This window comes from Thermobia domestica, chromosome 17 (genome assembly GCF_964235325.1).
Source record: "Thermobia domestica chromosome 17, izTheDome1.hap1.1, whole genome shotgun sequence".
NCBI classification, from domain to species: domain Eukaryota; kingdom Metazoa; phylum Arthropoda; class Insecta; order Zygentoma; family Lepismatidae; genus Thermobia; species Thermobia domestica.
Window position 1 is genome coordinate 59,770,565 of NC_137470.1, and position 18,850 is coordinate 59,789,414.

At 35.8% G+C, this 18,850-nt stretch overlaps 1 long non-coding RNA gene across 1 annotated transcript in view; it reads left to right on the forward strand.

Annotated features, from left to right (window-relative positions):
* The first annotated feature begins 2,114 nt into the window (after positions 1-2,114).
* LOC145674382 (uncharacterized) overlaps positions 2,115-18,850 on the forward strand; it is a 63,191-nt gene continuing 46,455 nt past the window's right edge. The window contains exon 1 of the long non-coding RNA XR_014128917.1: positions 2,115-2,236. This is a non-coding gene — a long non-coding RNA (uncharacterized LOC145674382). The remainder of the gene's footprint in view (positions 2,237-18,850) is intronic.

The following is an 18,850-nucleotide window of genomic DNA, read 5'->3' on the forward strand; positions in this document are numbered from 1 at the left end:
AATCACATTTTAAAATATTATGGTAACACACTCAATTTATCTCAATCATAACCTTTAAATAAAGTAAATAATAAAGTTGTGAAATTTAAGCATAGAAACTTAGAAACATTTTAGAGACGAGCCAAGCTTAGTACAGCATTTATTAATTATTATAAGAATTTTAGGCATTAAAAGGATTACTTTGCAATGTTATTTCTGGAATTTTCTTTTCCGTAAAATTCAAGATAATTAGTGTAAGGTATTATTCCAAATACTGATTCATTTGCATAGATTTAACCTAATTGAAAATATCCTGAGTGCATGTTTTCATTGTCTTTATATTCCCTCCCACCTCAATCACTCAAAAATTCCTTCAAACTCTAAATATCTCTCGTCGAGTGAGGTAGGCGAAACGGGAACAGGCAAACCGGAATAACCGTTTTACTTACGTATAAAATGAGACTGAGATAATGATGTAAATTGCTGGAAAGTCTATTGGCAAAATGGAAATAGGCCAACCGGGAAGACACACTCTACACAGTGACTCTTGAACAAATGAGAATTTTTGATGTATTATTTTTTCTTTTACGAGTCAATTAATAAAGTAAATCCCTTAACATATTCAAGTCGAAGTGATTAACGGATATTAATCATTTTTCATTCATGTTAGTTTCGCGTAACTTCAATATGGAGAATTCATAACATTTAAGGGTTACGGGATGAATACACATCTAGGCAAATCCATTTTGCTCAAGCCCATTCACTCATAAATGTAAGTTTTAGCTTACCCCTTTACTATCAGTGGCTCAGTTTATTTTATCTAGCTTCTCAAAAATTTGGGGATCACCGCAACATCATTCGACGTGTCCCCATGTCATTTGCCCGTTTCGTTGTTTGTTCTGTTCATTTACTTCCAACCGTTTTCATATTAGTGGTACGGGATGTTTATCTGATACAGGCCCCATGTTTGATCGATCATTTTGAACAGGGTGACCGATATGAAAAATATTTTGCCACAACTCTTTTTAGTTTTAAAATATCTATCGAACGAGATATCACTTGACCTATGTTTTCCCCAGTAACAATTTTGAAGTTGAGCCCTGGGCCCCCATGAAAAGCGGCCCTGGGCTCACAACGACATCATTCGACATGCTCTATGTCATTTTCCTGTTTCATTTTGGTTCTGTTCATTTATCCCCAACCGCTTTCATATTAGCCGTACTAGACGCTTAATCTCATACAGGCGTCATGTCTTAGCTGCCATTTGGAACACGGCGACCGATATGAAAAATATTTTATGTCAGCTCTCTTTAGTTTTTCAAGATGTATCGGTGCCCCATGTTTCTATTTAAAATTTTAAAGTTGGGCCCTGGGCCCTCATGGAGGGCGGCCCTGTGGGGCACCACGAGAACACTATTCGATGTGCCTCCATAACTTTCCTATTTAAGCTTTTGTTTGGTTCGTTTATGTTCAACTGTTCACATATTACTGGTAATGGACGTTTATCTGATACAGGTAGCATATTTTGACGGCCATTTTGAATACGGTGACCGATATGAAAAATCTTTTGCCACATCGCTTTTTAGTTTTTAAAGATGTATCGAACGACGTGTCACTCGCCCCATGTTTACCTTAAAAATTTTAAAGTTGGGCCCCGAGTCTCCTTGAAGAGCGGCCCTTGAGTGCACCGAGATATCACCATTCGATTTTCCCCATGATATTTCCTATTTGAGTTTTTGTTCAGTTCATTTATGTTCAACCGTTTTCGAGATATTTGTGTGGAAATATTAAAATGGACCACCCTGTATAAAGTAGAACATAATAAAATAAAGCAGTGGAACCAACTAAGATAATTGTGCTGTGTTGAAATCGACATTAATGACACGAGTACAACATTTTATTCCGTCTGTCTATTAAACATTTCTATACAAACTTTATCGGATGCACTGATAAGATGGCAATAGTTTTGCCACTCGATATATTTCTTGATTTCAATATAAAACATTGAAAGGAAACTGTTAACTTCATAACCTGTTTGAACAAAAGATGGCACGCCAAGTTGATATAGTATTAGAAGGAAGGCGTTTTGTTGACACATAGTCATGTCTGGAAATGGCAGGCATTTCCTGTTGATAGTTACGACACATCTCTCCTGGTGTATGGCGTAAACAGAAAGTATTAACCGTTCAGAGTGCAATGCAGTCCACTATTGTCTTAGTTGTTAACTAGTGATATACTGTGATTTAAGCCCTGGATCGTAAGTACATTTGTATTCAATATACAGTAGATGTGCCAGCAGCATTTATACATTTCGTACTTTCGTTCAATGAGTTTTGCTTTAGCCACAAGTTGTCCTTAAACAAAAGGGAATGACACGCTTTTAAATATAACTGCTAACAATTTATTCTTCGTGTCAGACATATATTTTTCCACTTAATTCACTAACGATTCATGAAGTAACAAAGCAATGCCTCTTTAAAATTTGTTAATATAAACAACCTAAGACAATTACAAAATATACGTATAAATGTGTGTGTGAGAAGATTTTAGATAGTGCAAATTTCATGGCAGTGTGCCCTTGATATGGCAGAAAATACGCAAGCACTTATGGAATGGCTGTTTCAGGATTACAGTTCAATATATGTATATCTATCTATCTATCTATCTATCTATCTATATATATATATATATATATATATATATATATATATATATATATATATATAAATGCGATTTCAATTTCTCCCTTCTAATATAAAAAAAATGCAATATTTATGTCGTGGGAGTCGCCATTTTTTTAAATAATTGTAAGCCTCTACGGAAAAACTGTCTGACATGGATTATGCATGGGCAAGAGAGCAAATATCTTCAACATTGGGGGGAAGGGTAAGATCGTTTCTATTATATATATATATATATATATATATATATATATATATATATATATATATATATATATATATATATATATATATATATATATATATATATATATATGTCCAAAATGTTTATGAAGTTAAAAAACAATATTGTTGAGGATCAGGGGAGCAGAGTTGTCCTCAACATGGGAGCCGGGCAGATTTGAAGTTTATTCTGGGAGGACATCAATTTCATTCCACGTTTCTTTGTTGCAATCAAACAAAAATCATTACATTTCTCCTCCAGACAAAATTTCAAATTGGATTATTGGGGGGACAGTCCCCCACTTCCAAGATTGGAAGGTACATGTCCCCCTCATGCCCCTGGGATTTGCACCAGTGTGCATGGAGATGTTAGATAATTAGCGTTTATTTGCAAATGTGTCAGGTGTATTCATGTTTCGTCTTTTATGGCTGAAATTTGACCCTAGATTACTATTTTAAAATATAAAACAGAAGAAACTTCATCATTTCTTTACAATAAGGAAGACGGGTACACAGATTGTATATTTTTAATTTTTTTAGCAGAAAAGCAAGATGTAATAGTATTTATACAAAAAATGTCCTTGGGGTTGGGGGCATGGTAACTCAGTGGTGTGTAGGATTCCGTCCAAGGAAGACGCCAAGTAATTTAGCGTCTGTCAGTTTTCTCGGGTACTCTGTTTTCTCCCAGATTTTCATTCCGCCAATCATTAAAAAGTACTTCTTACTCATCTCCGCCTTTTGTACTCAAAAGTAAGGAGAATTATAATTTTCAAAATTTTAGCGGACTCTAAGGCTCAATGTTTCAAGTCAGAAAGAAGCACAATTGCAAACACACCCAAACTTACGTTAAATACAATAGGTAGCTGTACAAAAAAATGCGTTTTCTAAATAAAAGGGATAACAAGATTACTATTACTTCATACACATGAAAAATGTTTATAAACTACCATTATGTTATGCATCCGTAATGATATGCATAAGGTAGGATATAGGTTAAAGGAAACGAATGATTCATGAAAGAGAATGTATATGACATCATTGGTGGAATGGGGATGTGGAAGGTAACCATACAACGCTAAGAAAACTCCCTGACTTCACAGACTCACATACTGTGCTCTGGAATCGAACCAAGGATCACTAGTAGCAGTCATCGTGCTTCCTGAAAGTAATAGTATAAATTATCATTATTTATTCACTATTGTTAGCAGGGGTACGGATTTTATTTCCAAACAAATGCATATTTGGATACAAACCATTGAGCTGTACATGCCACAAAAATGTAAGTTATATACAAGCTGTTCTTAAATTTTAAGCAGATATATGTGGCTGATGCTTCCAGTGTAAGCTGCCCTTAGAAGATGCATTTAAAAAATGTTTGGAGTTAAATAAGTTTAAATTTGGGTATTCTATAGCCATAACCTCACTGGAGATATTCAGCCTTGTGCTAAGGTACAAACCAAAAATTTGGTATTTTCCATACATCTACTAGGCAAGCGTAATGAGCATCAATATTGTTTAGTGTAAGTATTACTGCACAATTTATATTTCCATTAAAATCCAAATCAAACCTGATTCTTACCCCTGGACTTCCATAGGTCTATACTATGAAATAAATTGTTGAAATTATATGATATTCACAACGTGGGAGCATATTCCATCCATAAATTTAACTCAAAAAGGTGTACCAAATTGTCATCTTACCATTTCTGAATTAATGGACTAAGCTTAGATAATACCTCACACTTGCGTCGCGTATTTTTTTCTTCCTTTCGGAACTAAAAGTAAATTAAAGTACACAGTTGCAGTTTCCGTTTTACACCAATAGTTGTGAAGACTATCAGATATTATCTTTTAATATTCATTACCCTTAAAAAAAGCGAACTATCATAAAATAGAACGTTTCAGGTTTACGTCTCACCCTTACCTTCTTGATTGCTAAACGAGATGGATAATTCATAAGAGTAAATAATTGCTGAAATAATTGGTTAAATTAATATTTGAGAGGGAAATGGAGAAAAAAACAGACCACAAAAACTACTAACTCATATCTTCTGGAGTTGAACTAATGACCCTATCACCTACAGGGTGAGTGCTGTATCCCTGAGTAGCTGTGTTATACACATAGTACACCCAATCACAAAAGTATCTCCCCCTAAGGGCTATAATTCCATTACTTGGGGTCCAGGTAATTTGCAGTTGTGAGAACGCCTAGACAGATGCAACCCAACATACACGTATCTTTTCTAGGCACTGACAGCAGTTGGTAGCACTGATCCAGGTGTTTATCCAGGTAAAATTGTAAAGTAGGTGACTAAAGAAATAGTTCTCCATTCTAAGATGAATCTGTATGGTTCGGATCGTGTTTTCCAAAGAAAATCATATTGCTGTGTATGTAATGTATTATACCTGTATATAGTCTATGTTTATAGAAATAAAAGTACTGACCACGCATGAATCAGAAAATGCTTGAAAGTAGCTGAAAATATCGAATCTAGAACAACTGCTGGATATAAGTTAGTAAATGATTGCCTTCTCCAATTCTCCTCATTCCAACATATTTTTTTTTGCTTCTGGAGAAGAGAAGATCTTGCTTGTCACACTGAGTGTGTATTGAAATTGAAATTGAAACATTTTGAAAAGTAAGAGCCAGACCGGGATTTGAACACGGTTCCGCCGAATAGAGGTTCAATGAGCTAACCACTTACCTACCGTCACTTCATCTTCCTTTTAAACTATTAGCTTGTTAAAAGCGCTGCATGTAAGACTAAACACAGAATACTCGGACTAACACTCGTATAAGGAGACGTTCCATATGAGTGTCACATTGACTTATTCGAGGTTTCCTTCTTTATCTCAGAAAAAAAGTTATATAGACGTTCCTCAATGAGGAAAATATAACGAAACGTTTTTGAAGATGAGGCTACCTCGTCGTTTTTAACTGGTCCCGATTTACATTACTGCAATTCTTCCTCACCGTAACTTCTAATCTCTAAAGAAGAAAAGCCGGCAGACATTATTTTCGCATTCTTTGAATTGCATCAACACGTGTAGAAATAATGTGTGCTATGTTTATCTAACATAACAACTAGTTTATTTACTTATCTTTGTATGAGGAATTGATGGCAAAGTGTGAAGCAGAGAAATGCTATTTCAGTTACCCGACTTCGAATCCCGGCGTGACATTTACTTTTTCCTTTATTGGGAGGTATTGTTTACGTCATTATTATTATTATTATTATTATTATTATTATTATTATTATTATTATTATTATTATTATTATTATTATTATTATTATTATTATTATTATTATTATTATTATGCGTATAATTGTATGAATTTCGATGGCAACTGTCGCCGAATATTAGAAAGTGAATGTGGGAGAACTATGAAATAAAGTAAATAGATGCGCGTAATTTTATTATAAAATTATATGGTGAACGCATTATTTCTTCTCCCAAACGGTTATCGTAAAATATACACGGTTAAAGGAGCACTCTGTTCGTCAATTAAAAGGACTCAACGATTTATCCCTCTATAAGGAGACGTTGCTTACGTGAGTGTCACAATGACTTACTCAAGATTTCTTTCTTTAAACCGAAAAAAATAAACTTATATAAACGTTCCTCAATGAGGAACATATCACGAAACGTTCTTCAAGTTAAGGCTAGGTCATAGTTTTCAGTGATGGTCTCGATTTACATCACAATTCTTTAGGTATGGGCACGAGTCGAACTAAAACTCGACTCGACTCGAAACTCGAAGCGAATTCGAGTCGAGTTTCGAGTCGAGTCAAAGTTAATTTTCTCGAGTCGAGCTCCAAGTCGAGTCACTGTTCTGAGGTTGAGTTTCAGTCGAGTCGAGTTTGATAAATGGCTCGCTCGTTTAGCTCGTTTTGACTAGGTTTGAAATGATTACCTGATTAGACTGGAAAGCGAAATCTATGAGAAACGTAAACAGTAATGTGGAATATTTTTAGTGTTGCTCATGAGATGGGACATTCCTTGCATCTCGTCTCGTCTCGATTAACAAGACGACAATGGAGTTTTATAAGAGAGCCTCAAATGTCGTAAGTACTAACATAAGTATATACAGTATTTCTTACCACCAAGGCTAAGACATGCACGGTCGAAGATTTGAGCCGAAACAGCTCAACCTGGGTAGTGATGTTAACCGACTCAGAATCGGTTCAACTGAGCGAACAGCTCGAGCCGACTCGGTTGACATGAGGCACCTACTTTGCTCAGGTAAGCCATTGGCTCGAGCCAGCTTCATTGGGGTAAGCCGTCAGCTCGGTTTGGTTCGGCTCGAGCCGGCTTGAGAGGGTGAGCTACTGGCTCGGCTCGATAGGGAATGAGCTATGATCCGATCAATTCGAGAAGTTGAGAACCCCAATCCCGGGTCAAGCAGTTTTGAACAAGTTTGGTCAGCGCTCTATAATTAGTAAGGATTTTTGGTTTGAGTCCGGGTGCTTGCTTCTCCGGAACTCAAATCCAGAACCTCGGGAACGATGTCCTTGACTTCACGACTACCAATGTCAGCAGTCAATTAGTGTTTAGTATTCAGATGCACCTATCTTTCATGTTTAAACATGGTGTTGTTATAATAATAATAATAATAATAATAATAATAATAATAATAAGTAGAAGAAGAAGTAGTAGTAGTAGTAGCATCATTGATAATAATTATATGTTTATGCAGGATTCTTGAAGAAAGTACTTGAAACTACACACAGCGTTTGGCTCGATTTTCCTCGTTCTGACTCGACTCGAATCGAAACTCGAGTCAAATATAAGTCCAGTTGTAGGAAAAGTTTCGAGTTGAGTTCTCGAGTCGAGCTCAAAGATGTCTGTTTTGTGTAGAGTCGAGTCGAACTTTTGTGAAAACTCGCATGAACTCGCTCGTGACCATCCCTACAATTCTTCTTTGCCTTCTTGTTTCCAAAGAAGAAAAGATGATAGAAATTATTTTCACATTCTTTGAATTATATCAACACGTGTAGAAATAGCGTGTGCTATAGCTATCTAACATAACTACTAGTTTATTTCCTTATGTTTGTCTGAGGAATTTGATGGCAAAGTGTGAGAGCAGAGAACTGCCATTATAGTGATCCGGGTTCGAATCCTGGTTGGCATTTATTGTTTTTTCTTTATTGGACTTCATTTTGGTCCGCACATCTTCGATTTGACGCGGAGAATCGCCAAGGGACCAACACGAAATATCGCCAGTCATATGCGTGCGGTTATTATTATATATTACTTTTGTCCTGACGAATTGTTCGTAAAGTGAGCTAGAGGGGTCAACATCACCCCTGGCTTTACACCATGAAATGAAAAATCTTGAGATGAGTGCGTATAATTGTATGAATTTAGATAACAAATGTAGCCGATCGTTTGAAAGTGAATAAGATATAACCATGTTATAAAGTAAATAGACGCGTATCATTTTGTTATAAAATTACATGGCGAACAGACTTTATCTGATCTCAAACGGTTATCGTCGAATATACATGGTTACAGGAGCACTCTGATTAGCCAGATTAAAATAAATAAAGGATTTGTGCCTCTACAAGCGACTTTTTTCTTCATCGCCTCCGTGGCCAAGTCGGAAAAGCACGTGCCTAGTAATCCAAAGGGAGGAGGCTCGCGCTCACCCTGGAACACTATTTTTGAACATTATTTAGTGCTTTTCACACTCTCCTTAATGTAAACAAATTACGCATATTGGTGATTTAACATATTTGCGTGGAGTAATTCTGTGTTTCATTGACCTTTTGTCGCGTCTGTGCCACTGGTGGGACACTGGTGGTGTAATTTTTAAAACGTAAGAGCGAAAACCGCGGATCGTCGCTGCGGGGCCGCCAATTTGTGACGAGATGTCGCTAGTTACTCATCAGTGGTCCACCGACGCTTGCGGCATGAAGTACAGATTCCCGTGAATCCGAACCACATGAGCTCCTGCCGGGAATCTAACCCGGCTGTATTTCTTCTTTCTCAACTTGTTTCTCAACTAATATCGATCGTTTTTGATATTTTTTACAAACTAACCCGCTTTCTATTTACCATATGTAGAAAGTGCTCCCCTCCCCATAAACAAAAATGTTAAAAATGCTAGGAGGCGTTCTGTTCATTTTCAATACATAGTTAATATACTCAATTTCAGCTCCGTAAGTTTAACGGCTTGTGAGATAGTCGTTTTTTTTTCGCAAATACTCGGTTCCCCACTATCCCTTAAGATATTATTATAATGAACGTTATATGATAACAACACAGTTTGGATTAAGAGCCTAACTATATATGTAAAGCCATTTTGTTTGACTGCAATATTTCCGTGATGATTAGGAACACATAGTTATATTTATTTTGTATGTAATAATTTATATATGACAGTGATTCAAGAATGTATTTTTTCCAGTAGTTAGCTCCTCTAAAACTTACAGGCTGTGTCTCGAAAGCCATGTAGTAGTATGTATACGTCCTATCGCTATTATTACAATCACGAATATCAATACCTAAAAGTGCCTCAAGTTATTTTTTTTCACTTAGAGATAGTCAACTCATGTAAGTGAACAGAAACAAATGAAAAAGGGAAATAGAGGTCTTGAAAGTAAAAAGTAAACAAATTCACTCGTGTTCAGAAGCATATTTTTAAATCGCGCTCGACCCTACTCATAGGAGCTAAATACGCAGTTCTGATAAGTTGGAATTATCTGCTTCTCGCCACGTAGCAGAAATATAGCAAAAATGAAGTGTATGTTATTTGCGGTCTTCGTGGCTGAAAGTACTAGTGCAATGGGCTAGTAGTTATAATTGCTTTAATGGTGGGTTCAAAACCGGGCCAAGAAAAGTTTTTTTTTTATTTTTTAAAATTTTCAAAATACTTTTTCATTAAAATATGATGAAAATAATACTCAAAACTGATTATGTTTCGTGTGCAATTTTGCTATACGAATTCACAGTATACGTAGTAGTAGTGGGAGTAGGAGTAGGAGAAGGAGCGGGTTGGAAGCCCCGCATGGCTCGTTTTGTTCCACCTTGACTGCCAGGATGTAAATTTAACGTCAACTGCTTCTTCAATTTTCTTCTTCAATTCCAACAAAGTGACAATGTTCTTTTATTACTACTATAATAAAATATACACACACCAGAAGGTTTGGACAATCGCAAGCTGCAAGGAGTCAGAAACGTGATTTTAGTTTCTATGGCTAGGATCGAGGGTGGAAAATATATGCTGTTCAAAAAATGCTGTCTACAATGCAGTGAGCATAGGGGGTTGGTGGGTCAGAGTGCGTCACGGTGGATGGTGAGTCGCAGTAGGTCATGGTACATGATGGGTTGCAGTGGGTCACATTCTATTGACCCACGACCCACTGACCCACTCAGTAAACGCTCCATTTGACCCACTCCAACTCTGGATTTGACAACATATACAAGATGGTAGATCATAAAATGCATGTTCACCATATTTTATTGCTTTACTTCAGGCAAGGGAAGAACGCGCGAATAGTGTTTATGATTTTTACTGTCCTCAATGTTTCTATGGTTTTGTCCCTGTTCTGAAATAGTTAGTGAAAAAAAAACGTAAATGTGAGTAAAAACAGGAAGTAAGATACTGAAGAAGGTTCGTTAAGCTAGTTAAATTACAAAAAAAAAAAAATATCAAGTGCCCTGAAACACCAGATTCCAATCAAGAGGACTGTCTGTCAAATGCCGTGCCGTGAAAAAATCAGACGAGAGCATTTGGCAGCGCCTCCTTACATATGAGTTGTCAATTTAAAGTTGACTTCTCTGGACTATTCTTTCTGCATAATACTTTACTATTTTATCATGACTGAAATCAGAAAGTTTCAGCATTATTACATTGGAATCGTAAAAGTGTGTAATTACTGAATTCACTGCAGCTCCATTTCTTCCTTCTCCCAGAACTGTAATGTCTTAAATAGTGGCCTAAGCGTTAGTTTCATAATGTTGGGGACGTAAGGGTTAAACACGTCCTTACTGCTGTAGTATGGGCGAAAAATGAGTTCCAATGAATTTTTCCTAGCTGTGCACTAATTGCAAATAGCGATCGAGCTTACAATGCTAGTCACGGGAATGATCCTATTTAAGATGTCACCTCACCTTTCTATCTAGAAGAAGGGCAAAACAAAATGTATTACTGTTATCAACTAACAAATATTTATATTCCATTTCTTGTTGTCATAAAATGATAATTCTATCTGTAAATCCATAAACGTAATAATATTATTGCGTTCATGTGTAAACCTAAGAAACATCTGACATACTGTATATCTTTTCTGTTCCTATGAATACCTTCGACTATGTTAATTTTTATTTCCTTCTGTGGTAATAATAACCATAATAATAATAATAATAATAATAATAATAATAATAATAATAATAATAATAATAATAACAAAGGAATAACATAATTACAATACCAATTACATAAACATTATCTTCCCATTAAGAAAAAAATATAATTGCCACGACGGGATTTGTACCCAGGTAGCTGCAATGGGAGTTTCCTGCTTTCATATTTTTTTTTTAAACAAATCGCCCCAACCGGGGTATTGTTTGCCACTGGCAGCTCATGTCCTTTCGACGTATTCCAAGCACAGGAACACAGAAATACTGAGGACAGTTAAAATTCCGACCTTGCTCTTCAGAGGAATTCAAACCCCTAGTAGATAGCGCCTCATGATCAGAAGCCGAACGCTCAATATCACTTGGCTAGTGCCACCGCCTCAATTTGCCACAAATTCCTCATTTCAATATAAGAAAATAAACTAGTACTTATGGAACCTAAGCATAGACCTGTCTATTTCTACACGTGTTGATACAATTCAAAGAATGTGAAAATAATTTCTGTCGTCATTTCTTCTTTGGAAATTAGAAGTTATGATAAAGGCGAAATGTAATGCAAATCGGGACGATCCCTGCATCCGATGACCAGCGTCTTAATTTAGATTTCTTTCTGAGGGGGCAAGCAATAATAAGCTTATTTGGGCCACCTAGAAAAAGTTGCTTTACTAATTAATGGGCTCACTCTTTTCAACTTTATCTTAATCTTTGTGCCCCCCGGAGCCTGTTGGCCCTCCCGCACGGCAAGGTCTGCGGTTTCGTTGGTTACTCCCTTGGCCCATTCCATACATGTCAAAATTATTAAGGGGACAATATTGATAAATCTCGAAGCCATACGAATAAATATTATTTCTAGAGACCCCAATAGTAGAGATTTTTTTTTTACTGAAATGGGTCCACGACTCATTTTTGATCTATTTACCTTTTGTGTACTGCTTTGTTTATGTAATGTACCGACCCTATTTGATGCTTCATTTCTAATTTCATGTTCGTATCGTATATGGAGTGAGAAAATATTGTCTCAAAATTTGCCCCCTCGAACGGCGGGGAGCTTCTCTGGAGGGCAGTTGCCCTTGTCCCTTACAAGTTACGGCTCTGCCGATGACGTAGCCTCAACTTGAGGAAAGTTTCGCGATATTTCCCTCATTGAGGAACGTCTATATAAATTGTTGTTGAGTTAAACAAGGAAATATCGAGTAAGTCATTAAGACACTCACTCAAGTTGCTTACATTTTCTTGTTTTTATTTTTATTTTGTTTATATTTGTTTGTTTTTGTTATATTTGAATACCTTGTTTATATTTTACCATGAAACGATTAACTAGGTATTAGTTTGTGTTCAAGGTTAAGTGATGCGGTAGGTGAGTGGTTAGCGCACTGAACTTTTATTCGGTAGACACGGGTTTGAATCTCGGCCGGGCTAGAACTTTTTCAAGTTTTTCTCTTTCAATTTCAATTTCTATTTTAATGCATAGTCAGTGTGACAAGTAAGAGCTTCTCTTCCCTAGAAAGAAAAATATGTTGGAATAAGGAGAAGGTCTGTCAATGGAGACAGTGATTTACAAACTTATTTCCAGCAGTTGTTCTAGATTTGATATTTTCGTCTACTTTCAAGCATTTTCTGATTCATGTGTGATCAGTGCTTTTATTTATTTTGATATACAGTATATAAAGAAATAATACATTACATACACAGCAATATTGAGATTAACACATGATCTTCATTTGACAACACGCACTGAAGCAGAGAGATTGATCTCAGAATGGAGACATGTTTCTTGCGTTATCTACTCACAATTTTACTTGCATAAAGATTTACTCAGTGCTACCAACTGCTGTCAGTGCCGAGAAAAGTTACGTTTAAGTTGGGTTGCATCTGTTTAGCCGTTGTCACAACTGCAAATGACGTAGAGCCCAAGTAGTGGAATTAAAGCACTTAGGAGGGGGGAGATCTTATGTCGTTGTGTATACATGGATTGTAAACTCATTTCAATGAAAAGTTCTGTGGGGATCACGCTGACTCAGAGCTGGAGTGCTCAATTGTGATATCTGGTTCGATTCTAGGTCGTACGAAGTAGGTTTTGTGTTGGATAATTAGTAAGCAACCTGAACATATACGTTTTCGATGATGCTCATTTCTTCCCACATTTTTATTCCACCTTTTCGTTCATTATTATCATCACTATACCCTTGCCTCGTACATAAGCCTGGAACGTTAAACTTTAAAAAAGTCCCATATTATAATTTAGTTTAAATCGAGTACATACTTGAACTGTGGGATAGGTACATTTTCATTTGCAAATTGAATTCTTAAGATAATCGGAGTATTTGGTCGTTAAGAATAATTCAAGTAAAACTTAGAAGGTAACACAGATTTCTTAATGCTATGGAGAGACGAGTAGTGTTTGTGCAAATTGTTTCTTCCTCTACGTATTTGTTTAAACAAAATTAAAGAGTTTGTACAGTTTCCATCAAGTATGCAAGCGACATTTTTTTTAAAATCCTTCCTTCATTTGTTGAAATTCTATCATTTCATATCATTAATTTTACTTGTCAAAACAAATCATGTTCATGAATTATTAAAAATAAAGGCGTTCGAAGCGCTCTCATATACTTCTGTACTTATACATAGAATAATGTATATCATTAAAGGAGCAGTTCGACTTAGAAATGCATTTTTTTACAATTTATTTCCATTTGTAGAGTTGAAAATTCTAAAAGGAATGGTGTTCGATTGATCGCGATACGTTTAGTCGTTAGCGAGTAATAGAGGAAGACAGATTTTGTGATGGGTCATAGGTGGGTAAGGAGCGAGAGCAGGCTTACATACTACACAGTGCCAAACAATTCGCTTGTGAGAAATGCGATGGCACGTTCTAAGTGCGGTTTCCTTTTCCAGAACTGATTGCAAAGACTGTAGAAAATTATATCTGATGGTGGGCTGCACAAACGTTTTTATAATATTATAAAACGTATCCTATAAAGCATGAGTTCAGCGTTTCAAATATATATATATATATATATATATATATATATATATATATATATATATATATATATATATATATATATATGTATGTGTGTGTGTGTGTGTGTGTGTGTGTAAATGGATAACGGACGAGATTGCTGTAACAACTAAGTACCTTTTCCTTAATCATTCTTCCGATTCCCAAACATAAGTATGTTCATTTTCATGTTTTGTTGCAATTTTTAACGCTGACCCTCAAATTTTGTTCTTCAAGGTATGTACAGGAGCGCAACATATGAGGAGAAAATGAAATAACATCTGTAAAGTTTGCCAGAATACGAAAAACACTTCACCGGTTAAATTTCTTTTATTCTCATATCTGTCCGCGGAACAACTCTCATCACCCGTTTCGTCATCATTGGCACATGATACAGAGAAATTAAACGATGGATCAATGTCTTGAGGAACAGTCATCGTCACTTATTCCTTCTGCAAGCCGGCATATTTCACTCCCTAATTCATATTGTATAGCTTATTTCTAAAGCAGTATCTTCAGAATCATGAGCGACATCGTCTCTATTACCCTCTATTGCCTCGTCTTGACTACATCTGTCAATTGCGTCTTGTACGATATTTGTACGTTGGAAACTCGACATAGATTGGTGCTTGTTCAATGGCTCGGATTTTAAACTTTTCAATAATATACTTGGAACAGCATTCTTTCTCAGTTTGCGTGTAAATAATTCTCCTGGCATTAGCCAGAAGTGGATCTAGACGGTAAAAACTAAGGGGGTGGGAGTCAGAACCTAGACTATGATATGTATATCATGTTTACTAAAACCTTTCAAAAATATCTAAATAATAGCTTAAATCAATTTTGTCACTCAAAAACTGGGAGGCCTAGGCCCCCGGCCCATTCTAGATCGGACACTGGCATTAACTTTTCTTTCAGTAAACTTAACTTCTCGAAGGCAGGCTCTTCAAGATGTTTGGAACACGAGTGATTTTATTTGGTACATTTTTTTCCCAGTGATTTTCTTGGGCCATAATTTATATCGATCTGGTGATTTCTCACGACTTAGAAATGTAAGAAAAGATACTTTACGTCCTCAGCTTCAATTGCACAAGAATTACAACCCAAAACACACCAGGTGTTAGGCATTTCTACTTCACTTCACAGAGTGTACACACACGCTGTAATAACACGTGTTTTCTACTTCACACTAGTGTTTCTTTCAGAAAAAAGTCCGGGGAGGTTGGGAAGTGACACTTAGTATTCGAAGAGGCACATTATTTTTACACAGTAAGTACTATTATATTTATTACATTATAGACGTGTTATTTTGGTCTCCTCCGGGGGAATCCCTCAAAGCTCCGGGAGACAGTGCCACCCTAAAAACATGTCTGGAAGAAACACTGTTTCGCACAACAAATGTAATTACTGCTCTCTCTCGACTCGTTTTTATCCTAATGCTGTAGGAAAAACAACTAACAAAAACGTCCCTCAAAAATTCATCACAGAGCAAGTCTGCTAACAAATCGAAAACACAATCTATTAAATCCAATGCACTATTAAAGGTTTATCAGCTGCGTACAAGAGAGTGGTTGCTGACTCACATTGAGTTTCTCGCGTATCCCACCCATGACGTCACCATTTACGATTCATCGAAAACAAATGCCTGTAGAAGCTGAACGAGACGGCCTATCAAGATATAAAAAATACGGGTCTCTTAATTTTTGTTTCTCTTTCTATTGCACCAAACTTGTTTTTAACTCGAACTGTTCCTTTAAACATACGGGTAGCTATGAGCTAACACATTTTGTGCGCAGATATCTATTCGCCAAATGCAAACACATACGAAAACACTTTTGCGACTTTGTGCTCGGAGAGGAATTGTGGGAGTCGAAAAGTAGCCACGTTTGTGGTTGCCTCTAAGTGTGCCTCTAATTGTCTTAAATGTATGCAACCAACAATGCAAATTCAGAATGCACGCTTACATAAAGGAAGAGTATACATACCCGAGCAGTGGAATGATTTTTGGGCCATTCCTTTGGAACATTCTTCTTCCTATGTTTTTATGCAGCATTTGAATTCTTCAGGCAACGACGGATTCTTACAGCTCGTATCATAAATTGTTTGTATAGCAGATGGCTACTCATGCTTTTCTTTATGGTCATGTATATCTAGGTAAATATAAATAAATTCATTAAAAAATAAATTCCATGAAATAATTACGTTGTACTCTTTAATATAATTTATTTTATTATTGACTTATTTTTACTATTTAGTACTGTTAAGTCTTTGAGGAAATCGTGTGTTTAAGATGTTATTTTGAAGAAAGAAACTAGAACAGTTTAATCAATATCACACTCTTCTTCCTCCTACCGTTCAATATGTTTTGAGGCCCTAACACTACAAAAATTTTCGACTCATCTCAAAGAATCCCTCCAAGGAACTCTTGAATTCCATGTCACAATTGAAGGATTTACGGCGAAAAGCGTTCAAAAATGATAGAAAATACGAAAATCTGACGATGTTAATCGGCAGAGTATGAAGGAACGATAACACTTTCCATTAGAGTTCTTGAATATGGGTCTGTGTATATTTTCGATGTGAAGTCTGGCGTTGTCGTGTTGCAGAAATATGACATTTTTGTTTATTCGGTCTCTGTTTTTAATTTATTTTAAGTAGGTGAGGTTGTTGAACGCAGAGTTCTACATTGAGTGTTTGGTTGTGCTGAAGCACTTCGTAATAAATTACGTCTCTCTAGTCTAGCCGTATACTAAACCTGGTCTTTCGAGGATTAAGGACCTGTTTTGCTCCCCGATTTTCAGTAACGTATCATTCGATATCATTGCTATATCTAAGTACCCGAGAGCTGTAATTTAGTAAAGAAGAATAAACAAATATGACCTAAAACATATTCTAATATGAATATGGATTGTTGTCTCTGATATTATTTTAATAAGATTGATCTCCACTACCCTTTATCTTGGTTGATATGTGCAAAACTACTGTATCTCATCTCTATATGGAGAACTTTGAGCAAAGAAATTATTATTGACCGTGTAAGAACAAACTAAATGTAAAAGTGTTAGTTTGCAGTAGGGTGTATTTGAACTGGAGACCTTGGGATCCGTAGACCATAGCCTATAACACATCAATTATTCTTACACTCCCAGCGAAGTCTCCTAACTTGATAGTTGCCTTCATGAAATGAAGGCCGGAGAGAAAAAAGATCAAAAATGTTTGAATAAATAAATATATATATATATATAAACAGAAATATACATAGACATGTTTCGCTTTCCGAATGAAGGTGAAAGTAGCTAAGTCTCGGTTAAGACAACCTTTTCGAAACTAATGTCAGATAAATCATACTTTGCTCTAGTAACCTATTTCAGTGATGGTAGTGACCGAGAAAATTGGCAAATGATAATAATAATAATAATAATAATAATAATAATAATAATAATAATAATAATAATAATAATAATAATAATAATAATAATAATAATAATCTTACTCGCTTACTTTAGCCAAGAAAATTGAGACGTAAAGCTTTTAGTCTGTTTTAGTAGGTGTTTTGTCAAAAGGTATTTTGTCATCTACTCGGCTAAATTAGCAAAGCAACTTTTGCGAAGTAGTGCTATGACAATTGTTTTTTCATACATTGTGTTGTATTGGATCAATATATCTATATTGATAATGGAAAAGTTTACGTTGTTATACATTAATTATACAAGGGGGCCATTAGCAAGTACACTTCTGTTCAGAAAAACATGGAAACACTTTCAGAGACTAACAAGGCACATTCGCAAAGTGTCTCCCGGATTCGTGTAAAATTGATTCAAATGCAAAGTTTTCCATGATCCAATGTGAATTCTATTAATTTTCGCGTCCCATACCGGTAATTTGAATATATTTATGGACCTTCGTATATCTGGAATTTAATCATACAGTACTATAACACTTGGACATAAAATTGATTTTACTTTATTTAGATGTAACTGGATATGAATGCCGGGATACGAGAAACAAATTGAATCAACTATTGCTACTCTTACACATATTACCCACCCCGGCTGCCATTTCGTATCCGCCATATTGGAATTGACTTTCGTTTTTTCAAATAGGAATATTTGCAAGTGATGCATCAAATTCCTGTACATTTTTTTTTTTGAGAAATTTATTTGTGAAGGAAGTTTACCCGGAGCTTGTACCGTTTGCAAGGTATTGCATGTTAAATATCAGGCACTTCACGAATAATGAACCAAATAGAAAGTTGTGCAGGGCCCCGTGTATATATGTAATCTTTTACAAGATTTATCGTTGACGAAATATTCTCTGAACGTACAGATACACAGACGTCAATACGGAAATAGTAGATCTTCATCTAAATCTGGTCGTACCTGGGTTTACATTAGATATTTTGACCCTAATACAATACTTCCTTGTTATAGTATAAGACGCAAGTTATAACAGTCACTCACAGAAATATAATAAGACTACAACACCAATGTTGTAAAGAGTTTGTATACCTACATTATTTTTCCAGTTATAAATTGTTTTGATTTGTTAACATCAAAAACGGAAGCGTCACTAATATCACTCGGCAATGTCTACTCACGTAGGACCT